This window comes from Thamnophis sirtalis, unplaced genomic scaffold (genome assembly GCF_051295495.1).
Source record: "Thamnophis sirtalis isolate CommonGarterSnake01/CBP01778 unplaced genomic scaffold, rThaSir2_p1.2 scaffold_6, whole genome shotgun sequence".
Taxonomy (NCBI): domain Eukaryota; kingdom Metazoa; phylum Chordata; class Lepidosauria; order Squamata; family Natricidae; genus Thamnophis; species Thamnophis sirtalis.
This window is the reverse complement of record NW_028261386.1, coordinates 31,596,125-31,622,205: the sequence shown is the minus strand read 5'-3', so window position 1 is coordinate 31,622,205 and position 26,081 is coordinate 31,596,125. Positions and strand designations below refer to the sequence as shown.

The window sequence follows — 26,081 nt, the reverse complement described above, 5'->3', positions numbered from 1 at the left end:
TAAGAAGAGATTGGACAGCCACTTGTCTGGAATGATATAAGACCTCATACTTATGCAGGGGGTTGGACTAGAAGAACTCCAAGGTTCCTTCCAACTCTGTTATTTTCATATTCATATCCATTAGAATAGAGTTATAGTTGAGTAGGCCATCAGGAGGCTTTGCCAATGGTCATATTGAATTGAATTAACCCAGGGCCTAGTTAGGACTGATGGTACTTTTGGTGCAGGCTACAATATAAAACAATCATCCCCTCCCACAGATCTACCCATTTCATAAGAGGCTGTTGGCTGCTACAAGTTGATGGTGAAGTCATCCATTACTAGATCTCTAAAACATCTAGGATGTTTGTTCTTGCCTCAGTTTATCCTTAGCCTTTTTTAGTGTAATAGGCAGTCATATTTTCAAACAAGATGGGTGGGCGGGCTAAAGTCCAAGGAACAAACTGGGCTGCAACTGTTCACATTTCAAATTATTTGTTTCAAAAAAAATGTCTGTGAGTCTACATATGGCCACAGGTATTGCTGGAACGTCAGACTATGTTTGAGTATTAATACATTGCTTTATATCCTGGTCACTTTCTATTTGTTTCAATTAAAGCAATTTTTGAAATAAAAATCAAAGAACCTGGCAAGTACCAAGGACATTGTCCATGGACAGACTACTGCCCAGTTGTGTAACCAGGAGTTACTGGATACTCCTCACACATAAAATTGAATAGAACATTTAGCCCTCCCTTCCAATAACTCACTCCTATAGTAAAACTTAGACTTTGTCCAGCGTTTGAAGAAAAAACATGAGTCCCTATAAAGGCCTGATATTTCTGCATAGATCTTGCATTAACACTTTACCAGAGTTCCCCCCTTGCCCTCAAGCAGTTAAATGATATGGCCTCCAGAAGACCCTTTGCTGAGGGCTTTGTCAAATTAAAGTCAGTGCTGGTTTGATAGAATCATCAAGCTGGAAGGGGACATTTAGATGATCAAATCCAACCCTGCTCTGTGCAAATTACAGCACCCTCAACAGATGTTCATCCAGCTTCCATTTGATTATATCCAGTGAAAGGGAGTTCACTTCCACAGATGTGTAAATGGCATGGTAACATGCAACTCCGTATCTTTTTATTGTATTATTAGATTTTGAGATTTGATAACGGCTTTCAAAATGTCTTCTTAAATCCTACCGTTAGTAATCTCTGGCAGAAAATATGTGTTGCTTGAAGGCTACAAGAGTTTAATGGAAGGAGTTTAAATGCCGGACAAGGCACAGCTGTGCTCCAGCACCAGAGCTGGCGTGAACAAATATCTCCAGCTGTTCCCCTGAACTTCAACCTGGGGGGGCAAGGAACATAAAAATAGGATTATTTTTTTGGTTCCACATCCTTAGCTTTACTACATCAATATGCTGCACATTGCCAAAGACAGTTATGCCTTTTTAGCAACCCTGAGTAATATGAGGGATTTTTATTTACAGCTTAGTGCCAAATGTTTGTAATTCATTTGGATATTTCAGCTTTATGTGACAAAATCAACATAACTGAATCCTCCTATTTAGGTCTTCCAGCCAATTTGGGATGGGTTTTTTTTTAAGGATTTAACAGCCCTAGAGAATAAAGGCAACTACAATAACGAAGTCAGCAAAACAAAACAGAAAAATAAAGAAGAAACAAATTTGCTTTATCTGTTATATTAAAACATGGTTTCCTTGATTCTGATTTGTTCAAGGCATAATAGCTTTATTGACATAAGATGGTCAATCAAAGCTAATCAAGTCACATTGGCTTTTGTTCCTTATTTAGTGCAACCATTTTTGTTCATAACTGGAAGAGAAGTTTGTGTGAATTTAATGCCCACATTAACAGAACTAAATTATACATTATAGAGAAATTGCTGCAGGAAGCTGGTTATTCACATATCTATAAATTGCTTGTTGAAATGTGGATGGCTCCATTTTTATCCTTTTTCCTAATCAATAAAGATATGCTTATTTTAGCACAGGATAGATCAGAAATGCAGCACAAAATTAACATGGTGAAACAGCACTGAGGGTTCAACATTCAATACCAGAATGATCCCCCCCACCCCCCCCACCCCCGGCACTAATCAAAGATTATATCAGCAGGGCTGGGCAGGAATTCAGATTTGATCACTAGAAATTTGGCAGGTGCAGAGGCACAAAGGTAGCACCTGCTGCCACCTCATAAAGCATCTGTTTTTTTCCCAGCATTGTGGGGCAGGCAGCTGGGCACAGTGGGTGATCCTGGAACCACAGCTGTGTCAAGGTGTTACAGGCAATAGTTACATTTACACTCCTGCAGGGTTATTTGCAGGATTGTAATGCATGTAGGAAGCCAATAGGTTGTCAATTTACAACCATTTGTTTAGTGATTGTTTGAAATTATAATGGCACTGTAAAAGTGACTTACAACCAGTCCTCACACTTATGACTGCTGCAACATTCCCACAGTCATGTGATTGAAATTTGGCTGCTTGGCAACTGGCATGTATTTACAATGCTTGCAGCAATCTGGGGTCCCCATCTGCAGCTTTGCCAGACAGATTCTTACAAGCAAAGTCAATGAGGGAAACTGGATTCACTCAATGAGTGCCTGATTCACTTATCAACTGCAAACAAGGTCATAAAATTGGGCATGACTCACTTAACAAACTCCTTGATTAGTACTGGAAATTGTGGTCCCAACTGTGGCTGGACTACCTGCATCAAAATGGGCAACACTTTGACCTTTGTAAATACCACTTTGGCTTTTTAAAAAAACATATTTTGCGACACTCCTGTGCGCTTGCATGATAGAAACTTCCTTTGAAAATCAAATCAAAAATCCTGACCAGCCCTTGTATACAAAATCATTAGTGCTGCTGTTGTTTTTTTTTGACAAATTTTCTTTACCTGTTGGCAGATCATTCTAGCTTCTTGCTGAAGCTAGCACGCTTGAATAAACACTTCTTTCAAGGGCTTTGCACAAATCTAGCCTCTTTTCAAAACCTGGCAATTCTGTCTGCACACAAGCCTGTAAGCATGTGCTTGTAGACTGTGCTATAAATTTTGCCATTCACATCAGCCGAGCATTATTGATGAAAATTCCATCTGGAAAAAGCCTCTTCCAAATTAACATGGAGTGATATGACACCAGAAAAGCATGATTCAGCTGCTTGCAATCAGTATATGATCTAGCAACCTTTCTGCCAACATTCACTTGGTCAAAGTCACCTCTACGTTTTGCGTGCCTCACATCTTTAGTGCAAACTGTATTCCTACTCTACATAACTCGGGAAGAGGGAAAGGTAAGGGATGCTGCTTATGACAACCTTGAAGTCTGGGAGAGTGAAGTTCTTCAAGTTGGGACAGCAAGGAAGCGATGGAAAACTCTAGACTCTTTCCTGGAGATAACAGGAAGTTAACAATGCCATCCTTGATGTTTCCTCAGAAATAAAGTAAGAATTTCCATAGGCAGATTCCGCCACTAGTGTTGTAGCCTTCCAGATTGCAGAACCTCTACTGGTAACTGTGAAACTGCAATCGTGACATCACATTTGCCTGCAGAGATTTCTCAATCTGGGACTGGTAACTAGTCTGAGAGATATTTTTATTTGTTAAAGTATTCATTGTAAGCCAAATAAATTGACTTTTCCTGGCACCTCTATAGTCTTCATTTACCCAAGGAATTATATTTCAATTTTCAAAAACAATATATACAGTATTGAAACTGTTGCTGGGAGGCATGATCAGTAACTTCATTTCTACTCTACCAACATGCATTCATCAAAGGCACAAGAGATTTCTACAATTACACTTTATCTATGCAAATGTCTAAGTGTCCCCTACTATTAGTTGAAGGGGTAAAGCTCAGGAACAGTTGGGAAGTTATCTCCTTCCTGCCATCCAGTTCCAGAGAGGACAATCATGGAGATGAAGTAGCCCTTCCTCTCCAACATTACTGAAAAAGGACTGCAGGAACACATATTGTTATAATTTGTACACCAATAAAAATAGCTCCAGAGGAGGCCTTAAATAACTTGTGGTAAATCAGAGTTCCATTCTATTAAATGGATTATTTATTATTCTCCATGGCATACAAAAACGGAGTTTTTACATGATGCTTATGTATAACAGCCCTTTTTGTATTGGAGGGGGGGAATCGGGCGGGGTGGCAAGTCTCTTTGTGAACTTACAACCATTATGTCACAGTGTTTTCCACAACGGCTATTTGGTAACAGCTGGCTCATGTTCCTTTCTGACAAAGCTGTGGTAGAGCTGAAGACCACCTTGGGGTGAACCATAACCGTTGCTTTGGCAACAGTTAGTCAGCACGTGTTTGATTGTTCCACTGTTTTTCCTGGGGTACTTGCAGGTGGTGGGAGGCTGTTCGCAAAGAGGGGTCATAACCTTGTGATCTTTTCAGATGTTGCAACAAATTGGGGGACAAAAACATTTTCTTTTTTTCAAACCGATTAAGCAATTCTTACTATATGTCACTGGAGGAGACAGCTGCAGCCCATAGTTGGAATCTCTTTTGAAAGTATTGGTCACAATTCAACAAAAAGTGATACACAAGACTAGGCTACTTCATGATAAGAGAGCCTGGGCAGTCACTTTTCTTCCCACCATATCCACATTTTCAAACAGTGGAACTTTTACGTTTCATGATCATAACTATTGCAAATCACTTCAAGGGGCATTTTCAAAATAATTATTTATATTTTCCAGCTGTGTCTTTGCATACTGCAATTTCATTTTAAAAACTTCTAACATCAATAACATGGAAACCAAAACAAAATAGGAAATTGAGAATTGAAAAGCTGCAGTGAAGTTTAGTAAACTTATCATGATTTATTGGCATCAATAAGATGACAAGAGTAGCACTGCCATCCTAAAGGCAATAGTTTCCAAATTACAGGGTTCACCATTTATTTTTCAGTTATTTTTCACTTTCCACTTTCACTTCAGTTATTTTTCACTTCACTGGAATGAACAGTTAAATCCCCCCCCCTTTAAAGTACATTTGCAAGACTTTGTATCAGTATTTTTCAAATGTGACAACTTTAAAATGTATGGACTTCAACTCCCAGAATTCCTCAACTAGCATTCTGGGAATTAAAGCTCGTACATCTTAAAGCTGTCAAGTTTCGAATATTCTGCTCTCCATTTTAAACATAGATTTTTTAAAAAAAATCTTAGGCCCTGATGTGAGTTCCAGAATCATTTGCGGGAGATGGTGGCGGTGGTGGTGATGGCGGCTGCTTGACTTCCTTCCCTTGGTACTCCTTTTGAGATTACTGACCTCCTATGAAGTTCCACTGCTACTTGCCCCAGTGCTTACTGGAAGTTTTACAAGGGTGGCATCAGAAGGGCCACTGAGCATTGCAGAGGTGGTATTCAGCAGCTTCTGACCAGTTCTGGAGAACTGATAGTAGAAATTTGAGTAGTTTGGAGAACCGTTAAAGACCGCCTCTGATGGCCCCACCCAGTGGTGGGTTCCGGATCCCGTTGCAACCAGTAAGGTGTGACAGGGCCGGGCATCCACCACATGCATGTGCACTGTGCACACATGTGCACCCACCACCCTGCAATGCTCCAGCTGCTCAGTGGAGCATTGCGCAGGAGCCATACGCTGCTTGCGTAAATAGTCCGGTTGGCTCAAATACAGGTAAGGAACGAGGGCGGCTGGGTGGGCCCTCCAAAGCACAATTCTTCTATGGTGCCTGCTGCTTCCAGCAGGTACCGGTACACCTGTACCGGGGCGTACCTGCTGGAACCCACCACTGCCCCCACCCCCATCTATTCTTGTCTCCCGAGTCCCCGCTGATAGGCAGGATTTTGCAGTACTCTTCCCCTGGAGTGGGGTGTGAATGGAAATTTTATAGTATCCTTCCCCTGGCACGCCCACCAAGCCATGCCCACCAAGCCATACCACGTCCACAGAACCAGTAGTAAAAAAATTTGGATCCCACAGCTGGGTGCAAGCCTTCTTGCACCAAGCCTTCAATTATTAGGCTTAAATTGCTTGTTACTGTTATTTCTTTTCCTTTCCACAAGGAAAGTCTTGAAATACTGACACAACAAAAAAACATTTGTTTAAGGTCACATTATAGTCCTAATAACAACTATCATTATTAGTAGTAGTTATAATACAATGGAATTTCTCAAAATAGGTGACAAAATCGGAATTATTTAATTTTGCCACATTTAATTTGCAAAAAACCTCAGTTTTGCTTGGAACCACATAGATATTAAGGCATCATTTGGGACAATTCCTGGGCTTTAGGTTAAAGTTAGAATTGATCCTAAATTACCAGCATTTTCTGACTACTCTTAAGACGAAATTATATAATAACAACAATAACATAGTCACTGCATGTATCTATTCATGAATTTGTTGGATGCTATTTATTTAGATTTCTTTCTTGAATGGATAGCTTGTTTTACCAATCCCTTGGATTTGGGGGTTCTCTGAACTCCACAGAACCTTCTCCCAAACCCCTGTGAACCTCCAGCAGCCCACCCCTGAATTACCTGAGGAAGCTACCCCCCTAACTCTCCTATTTAGAGCAGGTCCATTTTTTTTCTGATAAAAAATACTTTAACTGGGCCTTTCACCTAGGTTTTTAGGTCGTGATGGAATCTGGTCCTCTTTTGTGCTGCTTTGGTGTGGCTCAGCTCTTTTATTACTGAGTCTCTTACTATGAATTGCCCAGTTACTACCTTAGTGTGTCTATAATGCGGAAGTGTTTGACACTGGGCATTCCTAGCTCCCATTGAAATGGTTCATTGATTCAAATGCTGGGTAGGTTTCAAATATAAATACTGAAATCTTATGGCTGCAGGTGCATAATATATTTAACTCAGTTACCTAATTAATTCTTTTCTATGTTCATGCAATACTTTGAACCATAAACTTATCAAATGGCCTAGATTGGCAGAAAATGCTAAGCCATAAGCAAAACTAATCAAAATTAATCTCATCAAAGCATAGCATGTTGTGAAAATAAATCTAAGTATTTATCTAACCCGATTAAGTAAAGCGTGAAAACAAATGCTGACATATTGTAGTGAAATTTTATTTGTCACAGTCAACTATTTTATTTAAATTAACTGTTCTGTGATCTGTTTTGAACACAATATTGTTATGGAAAATGTGTTAGGTAATAAGATTATTGTTAACCGAAAGACATAGGAAGGTAACTCATACAATATTGAAATGAGTAGACAGCGTCTCCTGCTGTCCAATTTGAGGAATTCATTTATTCTTTCACAATATCTGAGGAAAACTCATTTATAGACTTCAAAAATGGTCAATAAACTTTAGATTTAGGGATTTTTCATAATTTCTTACTAAATCCAGAGCTGCACTGTCTGAAAGCAGCTCAGAAAGATAGGCAAAACTACCCAAAGAAGGTGAAAAATGCAAGAATTTGCTCATAGCATTGAGCAACGCTACCATTTGTACACAATAACCGGTACACAAACCTGCCTGTAAAGCTAACTCTTCTTGAAGTGTAAAATTCTTAGGATGATCTAATATTCTTGTACACTATATCTCATTGGTCATTATTTATTAAAAAATTTATTTAACAAAAATGAAAATTGATCTATTTCTTCAAAAATGGATATATTGTTAAACCAATATAAATTCAATAATATTATAAAATGGTGATGAATGGGGAGCTGGTCAGTTAGGAACTAATATAAATATATGTTCCTTATAATTCAAGGCATCTGCTGTCTGTTCTCAAGTGAAAGAGAAGTTGAAATCGATAATAGTTTGATTAATTTATATTTGTATGTACAAATATAAATTATTATTATTATTATTGTCAAAATCAACCTTCTACAACCTGAAACTGCAACCATCTACAACCAGATGTGCTAGATTATACAACAAAGATTAAGGTTGCAGTAAACTAAAAGTAACATAAAACAGGAATCTTTTACAGCCTTGAGAATGGTGATTAATTACAATAGTGACAATATTTATATTAATGCACCACTACCTTTTCAACTGAAATTTATCAGACGATTTTCTGTAACTTAAACTACAAACAGAAAAGATTACCACAACAACAGTTTGAGTATTTCACATGATACATGATAAGGAAGGTCTCTGGTTCTCATATATCCCACTGAGTTAAAGACTTGTATTCTATCCTTTAAAAAAACCCAGCGGAGAACAGATTTGGCTTTTTTGGGAATGGATTCTACAATTTCACAGCTATAGCAGACAAGGATCTACCAGAGTGTGAGTGTGATCAGCTTATTTCTTTAAAAGAAAGAGCTTGGACCTGGCTTGAGTTTTTTTTAATACTCAGAGATTCTTGAATGTCTTCCTTAAGATCCTTGAGGTGTAGGCCATACATGTTTTTGAGATCCAAATCACCAGCTTCAATTGGATCTAGAATACAGATAGTTTTTCATAAAGAAGCAACTCTGTAAACTCTGTGAGTTTACTTGGATTTGACGTTGTCTGGATTAAGACAAGAGGAACAGAATCAGAGGTGGTATTCAGCAGGTTCCGGCCAGTTCTGGAGAACTGGTAGCTGAAATTTTGAGTAGTTCGGAGAACCGGTAAATATCACCTCTGACAGCCCCTGCCCCCCATCTATTCGCTGCCTCCCAACTCCCAGCTGTTCGGGTAGAGTTTGCAGTATCCTTTCCCTGGAGTAGGGAGGGAATGAAGATTTTACAGTATCCTTCCCCTGGAGTGGGGTGGGAATGGCAATTTTACAGTATCCTTCCCCTGCCACGCCTACCAAGCCACACACGCCCACCAAGCCACACCCACAGAACCAGTAGTAATATTTTTTGAATCCCACCTGATTCTGATCAATTCTGATCAATGCGTTATTGGAGAAAATGAAAAATAGGAATAGAGAAAAAGGGGGAAAGTGTGACTGAATGGAGTGATAGGAGAATGTGAAAAAGCAAATTTTGTTGTAGAAGAGTAGGAAAATGAAGTCATGCTAAGATGTACATTAATACATAATGCCTTTGGAGATATTGATTTGTGTGAACTGGAGAGTATGTGGCTTTGATTATATCCCTGTTCATTGATTTTCTCATGCAATTTCCCATTACCCTTTCATTGGCACAGCAATATGAATGCGCCATGCACAAGATGATTCAACTGAATTTGTCCTTTTAGGATCTGCCTTGTGGTTATGAAAGGGAAGACACCTTACTGTTTGATGTCTTCTCTACAACTGCTCTTTGGACCCTGAAGGAAAGGCTAAGTGCTCCATTTCTCCTTGCCATCCATCAGTGACATGCAGTCGGGGAGGCAGGGGAAGCACAGCCTCACCACTGTCAATCATGAAAAGGAAAAAAAATGTAAACGGGAAAAGGCGAGTGCTGAGGTTAGGCCAGCTAGCTGCTGCCACACCGTGAATGACTGCCTGTTTAAAAAAGCCTCTAAAAAGCGCCCTCTACTATGAGGCAGGAGAACTGCATGCCTCATCTAGTCTGACTTTTTAGGCGCTCAAGCAGAGTTAAGTGACTGTTAAAAGCCTAAAAAATCCCGAGGTAGTTGAGGCACGCAGTTCTCCTGCCTCATAGTAGAGGGCGCATTTTTTAGAGGCTTCAACTCTGTCATTCTGTTTAAAGCTGCAGCGTCGCGCTCACTCTTCCTCCTCTCTTTCTCCATTTCTGATGCCCCCCCACCCCCACCCCACGCTCCCGTGACATCCCACTGACTAAAACACTTTCTTTCGCCCGCCTGTGCTCGCGGCAGAGCTCAGGCGGGCTGCCGCGAGCTCAGGCGGGCGAAAGAAAGTTCTTTAGTCAGTGGGGTGTCAGGGGAGAGGAGAGAATGCCTGAGCATTGCATTTATTAAAGAAAAAAGAAAAAAAGGAAATTTGAAGGAAAAGTGCTTTAGTCAGTGGGATGTCGGGGGAGAGGACTGCCTCACCAGCCATAAACCTTACCGCACGTCACTGCCATCCATGAAGTAGTGACTTGGAGCCATGGAAAAGCAAGCACTACAGATGGAACCTCAGAGATCTGTTTTTGAACCAAACAACACCCGTCATCAAGTTTTGCTTTCAAGGAAAGACCAAGCTGTGTGTAAGGATCTCAGTATGTGCATGTGGGACAACCCATTTAGGGAAAAGGGTAGAGAATAGATGTTGTCCCCCACTCCTTGATTAGTACACTTCAGCCTTCCAAACTACATACAACTCAGAGCAAGCACACATGCCCAGTTCACCTTGCAGAATATGTTGATATTTATGAAACATCAGCAAACATTTATGATATTTATGAAACATCAGCAAACATCAAACAACGATAACTGGCTGAATGGGTAAAAGGTGATAAGGATATATATTACATATTTCTTTACCTGATTGGAAAAACTGGGCTAAGGAATCAAGGAGCTGAGTTAGATATGATGTAGAGAGTAAACAATAGGATGTTTGTATTTTATATAGTCTATGATAAAGTTTATGAATTTACAGATTAACAGAGTTGGAAGGGACTTTGTAGGCCATCTAGTCCAACCTCCTACCCAAGCAGGAGACCCTACACCATTTCTGATAAATGGTAGTCCAATCTCTTCTTGAAAGTCTCAAGTGATAAAGCCCCCACAACTTCTGAAGGCAAGCTGTTCCATTGGTTGATTGTTCTCACGGTCAGAAAATGTCTCCTCATTTCCAGGTTGAATCTCTTGTTTAGTTTCCATCCATTATTCCTTATCTGGTCTTCAGGTGCCTTGGAAAATAGCTTGACCCCCTCCTTTCTGTGGCAACCCCTCAAATATTGGAACACTGCTATCATGTCTCCCTAGTCCTTCTCTTCACTAGACTAGCTCTACAGGCCCTGTTCCTGTAACCGTTCTTCATAGAACGGTTCATGTTTTAGTCTCCAGTCCCCTAATCATCCTGGTTGCTCTTCTCTGTACTTTTTCTAGAGTCTGTGATTCAGATATAAAAAAGATGTTGAGACACTAGAAAGAATGCAGAAAACAGCATCAACGATGATTAGGAAGAAGTTACAGGAATTGGGTGTGTCTATTTTAATAAAAAGGAAATGGTAGCAGTGTTCCTACATTTGAGGGACGAAGAAGAGGGGGTCAACTTATTAAAAGAACCTGAAGGCAGAACAATAAGCAATGAATGGAAACTAATCAAGGAGAAAATCAATCTAGAACTAAGGAGTAATTTCCTGACCATGAGAACAATTAATCAGTGGAACGACTTGCCTCCAGAAGTTTTGGGTGCTCCCATCACTGGAAGTTTTTAAGAAGAATTGAACAGCCATTTGTCTGAAATGGTATAGAAATTCCTGCTTCAGCAGGGGGTTGGACTAGAAGACCTCTAAGGTCTCTTCCAAATCTGTTATTCTGTTCTTTGTATCTTTTCAGTACTGTAAGTAATTAGCATGAAGAATCCCAAAGAAATCAGACTTTAATTATTTCAGCCTTAATCCTTCTGTATACATCGTAAAAGCAGAACAAAGATGGAGAATGGGACACCAGGTGAGCCCTCTCCTGTTCTGCACCACAAACAGTTTGCTAGATGGCAACAATGCATCCATTAACATAGGCATGAAAAGAGGAAGATGGGTAAGGAGACTTCATTTAAAAATGAACATGCAAACATTGACAATTTGCAGCTCTAGGGAATAGCCATCCAAAGGACTCTCCCTACCTTTCTGCCAACCATACATCAGGCTTTTGATAGATCAAGTAAAAGATTTTCTGATTACTCTGTGTTAATTAAAATATCCCAACTCAATCATTCTACAAAAAGGTTTATGCATTAAAAGGAAAGAAAATCCAAGCAGTTAAAATGCAACTATGAGACATCATGATCATTCCAGCAGAATCAGAAATGATGTAGCAGAGCATTTTCAGTCTTCAGCAGAAACTCAGAGAAAAAGCAGTCTCCCTGGCTGCCAGGGACTTTTTCTATCAGACAAACTGGAAATTAAACTTGCACCTTGTTACCCACAAGAGGGAGGTTTCATCACAAAACTGAGAAGGTTGATCCCTTGTAAAAAGGAGCCCCCCCACTTCCTTAAACTTACTCTGCTGCCACCAGATGGCCTCCCTGGAGCGTTTAATTGTTGAAGGATTCTACATTCGGTATATAGATTTGAAGGATATTGCTTTTTTAATTAACTTTTTTTAAAAATATCATTTTAATAAATGACACATTGAACAGTTGTAAAAACAGTTCTTGCATTTTAGACATTGAATTTTCATATACTTTTTTTATCACATAAGAAATCTAAGGCCCAATTATCATTTGTTTTTCACTGCTACTATTTTATTTTGATTCTGTTTTAAAACTCTTGAATGAGAAAAATTCAAGAAATAATGTTTTTATTCTGCCGTTGATTCCATTCCCACATAACATATGCTAGATTACATCTCATCTTAAATGCTACAATATATTTGTTGAAATTAATAAAACAAGCTATGAATTGTTGATTGGAATTTAGCTTATTAAGAATGCTCCTGTTAAAACCAATGGGATTGTATGTCAGGTTTAAATTAGCCTTTCTTTTTGTTTTCAATGACACAGTTCTGAGCTCACTGTATTTAAACTTTTGTGCTAAGCAGTTTATCATCTTTTATGCTAAACGTGTAAACACAGAAGCAAAGAAACACTAGTAAAGCTGAACAAAAATTAAGAGAGTAATTTAAAAAATCTTTTTATCAGGTGATAGCATTATATAATTTGGTCTTTAATGTTCTAATTGTCTAATGTGTTGGCAATCCTTGATGAATCTTGTGAATGTTCAAAATGTTACATATATCTGAGACTAATGACAGCTCTCAGCATGCACGCACATGCGTGTGAATGTACACACACACACCTTCAAATTTGTAGGCAGCCCCATTGAGTCAGCTGGGATCACCAGTGTTCTCAAATACCTACCGACTTTCCTGTATGGTAGACACCCACTATAACACACATCTGGTCTTGTCTGGGACCAACAGCTCATACTATCAAGCAGATTGCAATCAGCAATGATTTACAAAAATAATTGCTAGTGGTTTACAAATAATTATTAGCAGATAATAAAAAGTGTTACGCTTACCGGAAAAGATTTGTTTGTAACGCTTCCTGGATTCAAATTTACCCATGGTTTAACAGGTGGGGAGCATGGCTTATAGAGAAGGGGAAAAATATCAATAGGTTTCCAGCTGAGAAGTAAAGAGCAAAAATTCACCTAAGTGGCATTTTATAGTCAAAAGAGTCCTATTTTTGCTAGCTTTTGGTAAGGCCATCCCCAAAAATAAAAACGAAAAACTAGACAACATCTATTCTACTAGTAGATTTTCGCAGAGATGGAATTCTCTGTAGTCTTCACTCCCTGGTGCTTACCAAAGAGCAAAACTTTATTATTTCTATGCTCACTGGAGGTCCTCCTGCTTCCTGGATTTCAATTTTCTACTTATTTCTCTGGCAGCAAAGCCTCTGGCCATTGCATAGAGCAGCCAAATGCTTTTGGAAGTTTCTGAAGCTCTCCCAATCACACTGAAGAAACCTCAGGAGTGACCTGTCCAATGCAAGGCTTTCTATATGAAAAAGTCTGGCAGGCTACATTTGTTATTCACTTCATAAGCAGAACTCCTTCTGACCGTCCTAAAGCTCAGGCCCTGCTGGGCTCAGCAGGAGTCAAGCGCTCAGGACCATCTGTCAAAGCTTTGGGATCCTCCCCTACCTCTTGTTCCAGCCTGCAATCTGCTAAACAGAAGGGAGTGAATAAAAGTTACTTTATGGCATTGCAAGAGGGAGTTCAGTGATTGACTCTAAGAAGGAATAAATGCCTGACTCCCAAAATACTGGAAAGAAAACAGGACAAAAGGGCAGTACTTCTGGGCAAACTTTAGCTTTTCACTTAGAATAACCAAGTGTAAGGTAAAAGTAATTTCCCCAATATCTTATTTTAAAAATATTGAAATGTATACAATCAAAATTTTTCTAAAAAAGAATCTTGCTATTTGAATTAGCTTGTTCAACAACATCTTCCCTCCCTCTTTCCCACTCTTGTCACTACAAAGTGAACACCAATTTTAATCTTAAATTATTAAATTCTTCAAAAATATGCAAAAATTCAATTTTTTCCAAAAGCTAATTAATTTTAGAAAGTATTGAACTTTGTCCGGGTTGGAGAATTATCTGCTTCCATTCTTGAATCTGGCAAATAAGCAGCCAAGAAGAATTTCTTTTTTGATAGCTTCTTGTGATCTTAGAAGAAAAACATGGTTTCAAATATTCAGGTAAAGCAATTATTGAAAGTCCTCCATAAAAATGGCATAATGCCTTGCTTCTAACTGGAAGAACTGAGTGTCCAGGTTGTTTTTCTCATAAAATGAGACTTAGTGCATGTAATATAAGCCATTTTGGTTAGTACATTCACAGTGTTCAAGCTTGCACTAAATTATGAACGATGGTTTATAAACCTCATTGTCTGAGGTCACTCATTATAGTAAGCCAGAACGTAGCGAGCTAGTATGGTATAGTAGTAAAAGTTTTACAGTAGGAACAGGAGACTCAGGTTTAGTCTCCTCAGCCATGGAAGTTCATGGGAATCTTTGGATTAGTCAATCTCTCAGTCCAACTTCTCTGATGAGGTTGCTGTTATCAATAAAGGATAATATTTGTAGCTCAATGTTGAAATTAGGGGCCCTTAGTGCTCTCTGAGCTTGGTTATTTTCTTGCAGATGTTTCATTACCCCAACTAGGTAACATCATCAGTGCTAGTAAGGAGTGGAGTTTGCTCACAAGTAAACAATACTCCAATCAAAGAACTGCCAAACAAACCAACAGTAAACAGCTCAACAAAAGAACTAAGACCAACCCAACTAACTCTAGCAGGGCAAGACACAATAATTTAAACTGAGAGCAAACCCCACTCCTTACTAGCACTGATGATATCTAGGGTAATTTGGGTAATGAAACATCTGCAAAAAAATCAACCAAAGTTAGAGACCCCCAAGAACCCCTCAAGATTGCGAGGTGTTATGGGGAAAAATAGGAAGAGGGAGCATGATGTCTCCTTGAGCTCTTCTATAAAATGTGCCAAGCAAACTATCTTAATTTACCTTAGTGTGGTATGAGAACACACTCAATTGTTCCAATTGAGAAAAACTTTGTCAATTGAAACAATTGGTACAAATGGCGAGACATCCCATAGAAGACAAAATATCAACTTTTCCATATGAAAGGTCTCTTCCCTTGTCACTTGCTACCACTGCAGTAATAAGGTGCAGCCATATTTACTTACTCCATCATAGCTAGTCTAGGCCTGCTTAGTACAGGACTTGAATGGAAGAGCATTCCAGGACTGTAGGCTATAAAGGATAATTAAAAATCCCAAAAACATGAGATTAAAAACCATTTCTGGATCACTGCATGAATATGTGCAAGAAATCTTTAGAAGATCATCAAACTTTTTACTATACATTGTGGTTAAGGATATTGACTTGGGCAAATAATCTCTAATGTATAGTATTGCATATGGTGATCTGATAGCTCTTCTTCTTAGAACCTGCAGGAACCTCTTAGAAGAAGTTAACACTGAGAAATGTTTTTGAGCCTAGGGCAGAATAGGTTGCCAGGTTACCCTGAGTGAGACACAGAAGGGCCTCTGCAAATGCCTAAAGGCACATGTGTGATTGTAATGGGAATAGACAAGCCCAGCTCTGGCTCATCCCAGAGTGGACAAAAGACGGGAAAATGTCTTTAATGGTTTTGACAGTCTGCTGCAATATGTTTTCTGTATGTTCATATGCACAGAGACAGAGCAATCAAGACTATCGCCTCAATGTGCCCTTGTAACGAGATCGTAGCAACTTGGATAGGAAATATGTTTAGACTGCATTCATATCTATGCTATTTCGACCAGCAATTTTGTTACATAGTCATATTTTCCTTAACAACTCCATAAAAGAAGACAGCCCACTCAAATTCTACCCAAGATTTTTGATTTTTGAGATTACTTGCAAATTATAGTCATCAAAATGAATGATACCCAGATGCCACACTGTTCATGCATTGACTTAAAAATAATATATATATATGGGAGAGATTACTCGGAAAAACTAATTACAATATAAGAAGGTGTAATAGTACAGGGCAATAACCTTAGGAGACAGGAAGAAGAGAAATAGTCAAGAGAATAGTCAGATAACCTGCAGTAGGAATGTGGGCATGGCAGGCAGCTTAGGGGAAGGGACCCTCCTTAGCTTCTTGGGCCTTAAAGATAATGGGGAGGGAGAGAAATGTATTTTTAGACAAGGCTAACATAAGGCAAGAGAGGATAAGGGTATGTTATAGATGTACACAGATGTTCTGAATTGCATGGTTCAGAAGTGGTTGCACAAATGGTGGATGGAAACATTCCTGCTGTCTCTGTCCTCCTGGAAGTGCTGCTCCACCTTCATACACTTAAGGATCACTATATTGCATGAACCCATATGCATAGATCCATGCAGCAGAGATGTACAACATCTAGCTCTTGGGCTGCAAGTGCTCAGCTGGGCACCTTGGGTTTAGCTTCTAGAGTCTCCAAATATAGACTTGAGATCAGGAGTTGGCTGCTACAGGTTCGCCTGGGTTCAGGAGAACCCATAGCTAATGTTACGGCTGGTTCGGAGAACTTCCACATCCCACCCCTGGCTGGCCCCTCCCACCCCTCCCTGCCCCTCCCAGGAGTCACCATACAGCCTGTTTTGGATGCGAGGTAAGTGCAGGGCCTGCAGGGAGGCTCGGGGAGGGAGGAAAATGGGCCTCCCAGAAGTTCCGGAGAACCTCCAGAGCCCAGGGAAGACAATTTTCACCCTCCCAGAGGCACAAAGAAGGCTTCCGGAGCCTGGGGAAGGCAAAAATGTCACACATGCACCCCCAGCCATGGTGCAGGAGGCCAACTAGGCCATGCCCATTATGGCCACGCTTACCAGAAACTGGGCAGAGAACCCGTTGCTGAAATTTTTGAAGCCCACCCCTGCTTGAGTTGAAGGATTTTAAGAGATAAAGGAGAAAAGTACTAGATGTATTATTTACACTTGGCAATATTGTATTAAGATTGCTTTACTACATACATTCATTGTACTTAATTTTAATTCTGTCAAATAAAATCGAAATTTATGTTTGTTGCTTATTTTTCTCTTTGCTGACCCAATTTTTTCCTAGAGAAATTAGCCCTGAGTGAATTTCCGCTTGCTAGCCTTACATGTTAATTTACAGTTTATAGCTTGAAGTAGGAAGAGTAGAGCTTGGATGTACCAAGCCCAACATTTTAGTTTATGTATATGTTGATCTCTGTACAGATAGAATGTTCATAAAATCATAGGGTTGGATGAGACCTTCCCAGTACAAGAATTCACAGACCATCCCAGACAAATGGCTGTCTAACCTCTGTTTGAAAACCTCCAGTGATACAGCATCTATCCACGGATAAAGAATGTTCAGACACCAAAAACCCTCCAAAAACTCTGTAAAACATATAACAAAGTTCAGCCCTTTCCCCAGTACCATCAGTGCCTCAACCATGGCCTTCCAGGACACCAAAAGAACAAGAAACATGGAAAAGTTGCAATAAGTATTTCTAAGGTATGGCTAAGTAGTTTTTAATCAGCACAGGGTACTTAATGAATCATCTTTCACTTAAATTTTCATTTGCACCCTATCGATTTTGAGGGAACACACTATATAGTGTGTGGCCATAATTTTCTTAATGAAGAGGGAAAATCAATTCTGCCCCTTCCAACATTTCAAAATTAAATTAGGAACATTTGTGTACTTGAAACATCACCTAAGACTCATACACACCATGGTGTCCTCCTCTCTTATTATTACATTGATTGTTTCCCATTGCATTCATTTATCCAGAACTGCCGTGTGTAGGTGATATTGTAGAGACCTGACACAAGCAGTCTTATTCTCCACCAAACTTTTGCCCTTTTCTTATGTGTATTACACATAAAAAAGGCAGAACTTTGATCACCCTGTCATGACTGCCATCTTGATTTTTGTTTACCAGACCATGTAGACACTCCTGAAAAGTTTTCATAGGCATGGGACTACATATTTATCTCCTCAGATGCATTAGATCCGTGATGGCGAACCTAAGGAACGCCGAGCCATATTTGCCAGCAGGGCAGTCCTCAGCTCCGGTGCACATGCAGAGGGCCGTTTTCATCCTTCCCAGGCTTCAGGAAAGCCTCCAAAGCTGTTGGGCCATTTTTCACCCTCCCAAGGGTCGGGAGGCTTTCCTAAAGTCTGGGGAGGGTGAAAACGGCCCAACGGGCAAACCGGACGTTCGTTATTGAACTTCTGATTGGGCTGTTTTTCGTCCTCCCAAGGCTCCAGAGGCTTTCCAAACTTCTGGTTGGGCCGTTGGGTTGTTTTTCTTCTGTTGGGCTTTCCTGAAGCCTGGAAAGGGTGAAAATGGCCTGCCGCGGCCCTCCTCCCCAGGCTTTGGGAAAGCCTCTGGAGCCTGGGGAGGGTGAAAACTCTCCACAGCATGGTTGTATAGGTGTGTATGCACGGTGGAGGGAGTGTCATGCGCGCATGTGCAGGTGGGTGGGCATGCATACACATGCAGTAGCACACAAACAAACTTTTTGGCACACCTTTAGAAAAAGGTTAGCCATCACTGCATTATACACTTGCTGGAAACCTACTGCTGTCTTCTTCATAGGTTTAAATTTGATATGCACTGGATATGAGACTTAAAGCAAAAGACCATGCAAAAGACCAACGATGTAACCAGCATAAGAACCTCCCTGACAAGATATCAGACTATTTATTCATCAAGGTCCAAGGTGCCCACTCTGATTGGCAGCTTCTTCCCAGGAATTTAGGCAGAGAATCCTGTCACTTTACCTAATTTAGGGTCCTCTGAACACAATGTATATTCTCTCCCTACTCTCCAACTCTATAATGAGAACAAAAATGGAAAAAAATACAGGTAATAATTTCCTAAATACAGATTCAGGAAATAGGGTTTCTCCTGAAAAATACGACGTGGCTTTGGTGAAAACAATGCTGGGAATGCTTTACATTTATTAGGAAAGCCATTGAAGCAAGATGCTCTACTGGAGCTAATTCTAACCAACAGGGAGACATTGGTCAAAGAAGTGAAGGTTATTGGAATCTTGAGAGAATATGGCCATGTTAATTTTGTCTTTCAGTTTCATGATATCAACAGGAAAAAGAACAGAGGAGAGTCAGACTTGAATACTGGATTTCAGAACAGTGGATTATGGTGAACTCAAATAAAAGTTAGGCTGGATCCAAGGGTTTTACATCTTGAGGAAGAAAATTGTTCAAAAAGGATAAGAAATCCTGTGATATTGAAAGTACAACTGTATGTAATTCCTACTAGAAAAAAAAAATAAACATCTAGAAACACCAATTTGGATATGTACAGAGCTTTGTAAAGTGTTAGGGGGAAACAGGGATATGTTCAGGAAATGGAAGGAGAAACTAAATAAGGATAGAGACAGATCAGAAACTCTGAAAATGATGTCAGATAAAAGTGCAAGAAGGATCTGAAGCTTGCAGGAAATGTTCAAAAGAACAAAGGACAAATAGGTTTTTGGGAGATATTTCAGAAACAAAAGAAAAGGCAAAGAAAATGTAGGTTTGTTGCAAGGATAAATGGGTTGGTGAGAAGACAGAACATCTTAATTTGCATTTTCCTTTAAGATATTTTCTCTCAGAAAAAAAAAAAGTCCCAACTGGCCACGGTTGTCCCACAATTAGATGGAGAAGGAAATGGAAACTCAAGATTCAGAAGGAGAGGTTAAACCATGTCAATGAATTCCAGTCTCTAGGGTAAGATGAATTATATCCTAGGGTACTAAAAGTGATCACAGAACAGTAATTATTTATTAAATTTAATAAATAAATAATTGAAGAACATTAGCAGAATTGAGAAATCTGGGAAAACTAAGAGGAGATCAAATATTATCCTACTTTTAAGAAAAGTAAGAAGGACTGAGAAATTGTAAATTTTCTGCTTAAAGTCTATACCAGGTGAGGTCCACAAGCAGATTTTGAAATTTCTTATTTGTGAGCAACTGGATAGGAATGCAACAATTAACAAGAACATAGGTTATTTTAAATTGGCCATGACAAGTAAATTTATGTCTTTTTTTGATAGAGTTATTAGCTATTACTTTGGGGAAAATGTCATGGACATAGTTTATCCTGACCTTAGCAAATCATTTGATGAAGTCTCTCATGATATTCTCATTAATAAAATGATAAAATATGGTCTAGATGATACAACTGTACAACTATTGGACAGATTCATAACAAGTTGAATATCTCACCCAGTATTCATCAAAGGATTCACATCAACTGGAAGAGAACTGCCTTGGCAGTAGTATACGCTAATAGATTATACAATGAATATGAGGCAACAGTGTATTGCAGCTGATGAAAAAGGGAAAAGTATGTTTAGAAGGTATTAACAAGAATAGAGAGTTCTGGAAATCCCAGTTCTTGGAAATTGTCCATTTATGTTTATGTCAAGCCCAAAAATCAAGAATAACAATAGTGATTCTTCTAATCTGAGTTATTATTTTCACACCTATAGACCAAATCTTAAGAAACTGAATCACTGTACTACCTGCATCTACCATATATTCTGAGAACTATTAAGGAGGAACTGTCTTTCTCTCACACAAATGATCTGAAAGGAGTAGTTATTTTTTCTTCCTCTCCCCTCTGGAAATCCATCCTACTACAATCCATCACAGCTGCTTTAATCAAGTCCCAATGGTTGAACCTGGTTTTTGATACTGTAGACCAAAATAGACTTTTATAAGGTAGAACAAGATAAGACTGCTTCCAGAGTAATAACTAGAAAACTAGTTTTATGTAAAGGTTCCCCTTACACATATGTGCTAGTCATTCCTGACTCTAGGGGGTGGTGCTCATCTCCGTATCAAAGCCGAAGTGCCAGCACTGTCCAAAGACGTCTCCATGGTTATGTGGCCGGTATGACTAAACGCCGAAGGCATATGGAACGTTGTTACCTTCCCACCAAAGGTGGTTTCTATTTTCTTCTATTTGCATTTTTACATGCTTTCAAACTGCTAGGTTGGCAGAAGCTGGGACAAGTAATGGGAGCTCACTCCATTACGCAGTGCTAGGGATTCGAACCGTTAAACTGCCAACCTTTCTGATCAACATGCTCAGCGTCTTAGCCACTGAGCCACTGTGTCCCTTTTTATGAGGAACAGTTTTTATGAGGAGGAGTTTTATGAGGAGCAGTAAAAGAACTGAATTGTTTAGCTTGCAAAAGAAAAGATCAAAAGAAGATATAATCAGTCTTTTGTCATCTAAAGGAATAACTGGATTTCTTCTGTCATCAGAAAAGGCAGGTGTAGCAAGTTGAAATGACAGAAAAGTAGATGCAGGTTAGATATCATGAAGAATTTCCTGTGAGAATTGTCAATAGGTTTCCACATCAAGTGGTATGTTTCTCTTCACAGAAGGTTTTCAAGCAAACCCTAGCGAACCATTTGTCTAAAACCTTTAGTAGTTCCTGTATCAAGCATGGGGTTAGGCTAGATAATCTCTGGGATTCCTTCCACTATAATTATGTGATTTTATGATTTTAAGTTATTGGGCATTCTAGTTGATACAGTAAAACAATATATACAGATTATAATGTTTAGCTAGTACTACTGTCAATCTTGCCAATGTTTATGAGACAGATATAGTTTTACCATGCTGAATTATAAAATGATTCCAATAATGAAATGTCAATAAACATAAACATGACTTATTTTTACATATTTAAAAAAAGTATGTTAGAAGAAAAATGACAACATACATTCGCATTTTAACTAAAGCTGTATCTTGCAGCAAAGAAAGAGATTAAGACCTGGGGCATACATTCTGAACTCACATTCAGAAAAAATATAGAAAAAGTATGTGATCCAGCTGGTAATGTAAATGTAAAAGAACTTACTTGTTTTTTCTGTTCTTTTATATGCTAGTATTTTTTCTAATTCCTCTGTGTCTGTTGCCTGATATCAGTCTTGATTTGCTAATAAAAGTTTTGTTACTTGCTAAATCACATGGTGAATTGAAGCCCAATGATGTGAACAAGATATTAACACTTCAAGGCTGACCCTGCCCTCTTTCCCAGAATGCTTCTGGCGTCCTTATTGATTGGATGTATGTCTCTTTTTGTCATCTGGGAATTAACAGTGTGATGTTTTATTTGACCATTTATCTCTTTAGCCAAAGTATTGCAATCTCTTGACCTTTTAAAATGTTTACGACAAGATGCTTGCTGTGAATTGCTGATATAAACAACTGAAAACTGCAGAGTTAGAACAGGTATCTATAATGTTATTTTTGAAAACTGAAAAGAGCATATTGCACTCAAGAAAATTTCATGAAAAAAGATTGGGTTTTTTTTGTGCCAAAAATGAGCAGATAGATATGTACCGGTAATACATTTTAATGTGATATGTCAACTTTTAGCCTACTCTTCAAATTTCAGGGCAGTAGTGTGTGTGTATATATGGTATAATTGAATTGATTTTAACTTAATCCACAATTTTTAAATTAAAACTGTGTGGTAAATTTATTTTCTGGATCTTACTTTTAATATCATGTAGTTGTAGAGTTAACTAATTTCACATTATGGATTTAATGGAGCTAGCAGAATTCCCTTTTGTACCTTAATTTAATTATTTCAGAATGCAAACAGTTATTTCTTCTACATTTAGGTACCCTAATACAGGGGTCTCCAACCCCCCGTCCATGGACCAGCTCCGGTCTGTAGCATGCCAGAAACTGAGCAGTACAAACAAGCGCAGCCCCATCCACGGCATGGAGGTAGCATGTGAAATCATGCCCCCTCCAGCCCATGGAAAAAGTAGTTCCTGGTGCCGAAAAGGTTGGGGGCCACCGCCTTACTAGGCATTGCATTCCCCAAATCCTATATTGTTGATATTGCTGAGGGATTACAGAGAGAATACTAGGCAGGAGAAAAGTAGTGGTTAAGATACTTCACTTTTTTCTTTTATATTTACCAATTCTCCACTACCTTAAAAACATCTGAATACTTCTGAGGGGATGGAGAAATTACAAATAATATATTGCAAAGGTACTTTAATTCCACCTAGTTTAAGATATGGATAGTGTTAAATAATGATAACAAAAAACAACCACAGATGGGAACTTCCCTGCTTTTTCTCTCTGCAAATGTCCTGCATTAATTTTACGAAGTGTTACATTATTTGGAATCATACTGCATCTGTTAAAACTAATTAATAGGGAGTCAGCTTTAATCAGTAAGACTGTAAGTGAAAGCATACTTTAAATTTCATTCTAAAAACAATTTAATGCACTATGACAGGGAATTTGAAGAATTTGTAAATATAAGTTTCGTCCTTCAGTGAATAATGGGTTATGTTTACTAAAATTTATATTGATTTTGTAACCAGAATTTTTAGTATATTCAAAACTAAATGAATGTATTATTAATTTATTCACAACATTTGTGAAAGTTTGGTTAAGCATAGGGATTTGTTGAATGGCTTCATGGTCGATCAGAGATACAAAACCACCATTTAGTCCATGCTGGGTACCAGAAAAAAACATGCCAAAAAGAAAAAAAAAGATAGAAATCATTAGAAAGTCTACAAAGAGTGATATATTGGACTGATTTTTTCAACAAATAGAGGCAATATCCTATGTTAATAAAGGAATCCTGCTTGCCCAGCTCATTTACTGTGTGCCTTGGTTACTTATAGCAGTCACCTCACTACTTTATTTCATACATAAATATGCTTGTAAAGCAAAATACACATCTCTTAAAATACATCTTTTCAAGTTTGAGACCTTGGCATAGACATACAAAAGGGCAGAGGAGCAAGACTGTGTGATCATGTTACAGTATTGCAGAGAGTACTGACTCAAACCACATATATTCTTGCACCAATAAGTCAGACTCAAACCACAGATATTCTTGCACCAATAATTATTGCCAAAATTCTCACTTTAATGGAGCCTTTCCTCTTTTTTGTTTGTTTGTAGTATTTCTATTAATTTGTGTAAAACAGCCAGTCATCAGATCAGGAATATGATGTGATAACACGATCACAAGTCATTTCCACATTACATTAGGAAAGAACATCTTATTATATTGGGTCCCTTAACAGGTTTTTAAGAAGGAAGCATAGCTTCTGTGCTCTGGTGTTTTACGTAACCATGCCTAGGACTGGGTCATTAATCTTGAATGGACTGAAAAATGGATATTTAAAAACCTTGTTGAGAAGCCATTCCATCTGCTGCAGGCCTTTATTGAACCCTTAAATAGCCCTTCTATTTGGCACATAAATAAAGTTACAGTTTTAATGGAGGATGATCATAAACTTGGCAAAGCAAAGTGTGTATCATTAAGTAATGATAATTTAAAAAAACCCTTTGGACGAACAAAGGTTTTCTTTGCCTTATCAAAGGAGCAGCTCTGTGTGGCTTGCCCTGCTGTTTCTTTCCCATACTTGTTCATGCTCAGTGTATGCTTTCTGGTTATTTTTCAAGGTCTGGCTTTGAGAGATTAGGCTAAGGGCGCACTGCTTCAGTCACATCTGCTCTTTTCTTGGAGGTCAATCACACTGTTCTCCATTCAGGACCAGAAGTGTAACAGAGGCCTTACAAAGGAAAACAATTATTCCAATTGAAGATGCATCGATCCACGTCCTGTGGCAGTTTGAGGATAGGATGGCTCTTGTGGAAGGGGGTGGGGTGAGGAGGAAGAGAGATCAATTCCAAGGGTTGCTGAATCAGTAGAGAAACTCAAGTTGCTCGATCAGTCTTTTTGTCCCAAAAGGTGGCTAAAGCTTTGCAAAACAGTTTGGAAAATAACGCTATTATCTGGAGTGTCATAACAGTGAAAAAGGAAGAAGGCTCAACTAATATCATCTCTGTTTAAACTGAAGCATGTCAGAGTTTAAAAATCAGAAGGTTGAATGGTTTCTTATGCATCTTTTAGTTAGAATTTATTTCAGGCACATGTTCTTTTCTTGGATGCACTTCCACCAAAAATGTGGTTGCATATGGTTGTATTTAAAAGTAGTTTGTTGGTGTCCAATTTCCTTGAAAATTTTTTTGACATCAAATATTCAGTATTTGTGGAATATTTGGAGAATGAATATAAAAATTTGTAGAAAATCTTAGGGGGTAAAAATATGTAGTTCTGGAGGACTCCCTGGAGGAAGTTTGAGTTTCCAATTGGATGAACATTCCAGCAACTAGCAGGCAGGCAGCCTTTCAGATGGAGCCCTTGGCTGTTTTTTAAGTTCTTCCCCGTCTGAAGTGCCTGGAAATTATGAAGTCAGTAGGGGGTTCCATCCATTCCAACCAGAAATACATTTACTTTTGCTTCCATGTGCTCATGGCTCTGTTTGGGGACTAAATAAAATATGAGATAGCAGATATATAACACAGATTCACTTTCATTCATGTGATCATAGCTGCTTGTTGTATTTATGCATTTTAACCTAACACACACTTCTGTATTTATGTGAAGCATGAATAAAATGTACTTTATTTGGGTGCGTGCCAGCTCTGTAAGTCAGTATGTATATATGTCTCTCTCTGTGTATATGCATATGTACATGTATATGTATGTTTTTTATTATTATTAAATATAGAAGCCACCCAATTCCATATGACTCTAAAGGGCTTTCATTTTAAAAATAATGAACAATAAAAGAAGAGAAAAAGATCATGCATGTCCAAAAGGAGCAAACACAGCACTCCAAAGAATAGTCAGCTGAGATTCAATTGGTACACCACCCCAGATCTGGGAGCAAAGCTAAGTCTTTAAAGACTTATGGAATATCACTGAGGTGAGAACCCTCTCAGGATGTGCAGTTCCAGAGAACAGGCACTACAACAGAGAGTTTGTCCTGCAAAGTCTGCTTCTTTATCCACCATGCTTACCTAGTTCATATAAAGAAATGATTAGTGCAACAACAATCTTTGTGTATAAGTCAATTTGTCACAGAACCTGATGCTGATTAGATTGAGGAGTGACTGGCTGAAGGTTACCCAGTTGGCTTCAGTGTCTGAAGGAGGAG

General features: G+C 38.7%; 2 long non-coding RNA genes across 2 annotated transcripts; one reads left to right on the top strand and one right to left on the bottom strand.

Moving 5' to 3' along the window:
* Positions 1–1,085: 1,085 nt before the first annotated feature.
* LOC148044932 (uncharacterized) lies at positions 1,086–22,212 on the bottom strand. Its single transcript, XR_015696911.1, has 2 exons — positions 21,953–22,212; positions 1,086–1,329 (listed from the first exon to the last, which is right to left on the bottom strand). It is a non-coding gene; the product is annotated as an uncharacterized LOC148044932 (long non-coding RNA).
* LOC148044931 (uncharacterized) lies at positions 22,208–25,663 on the top strand. The gene is made up of 2 exons (XR_015696912.1): positions 22,208–22,326; positions 24,541–25,663. It is a non-coding gene; the product is annotated as an uncharacterized LOC148044931 (long non-coding RNA).
* The last annotated feature ends 418 nt before the right edge of the window (positions 25,664–26,081 follow it).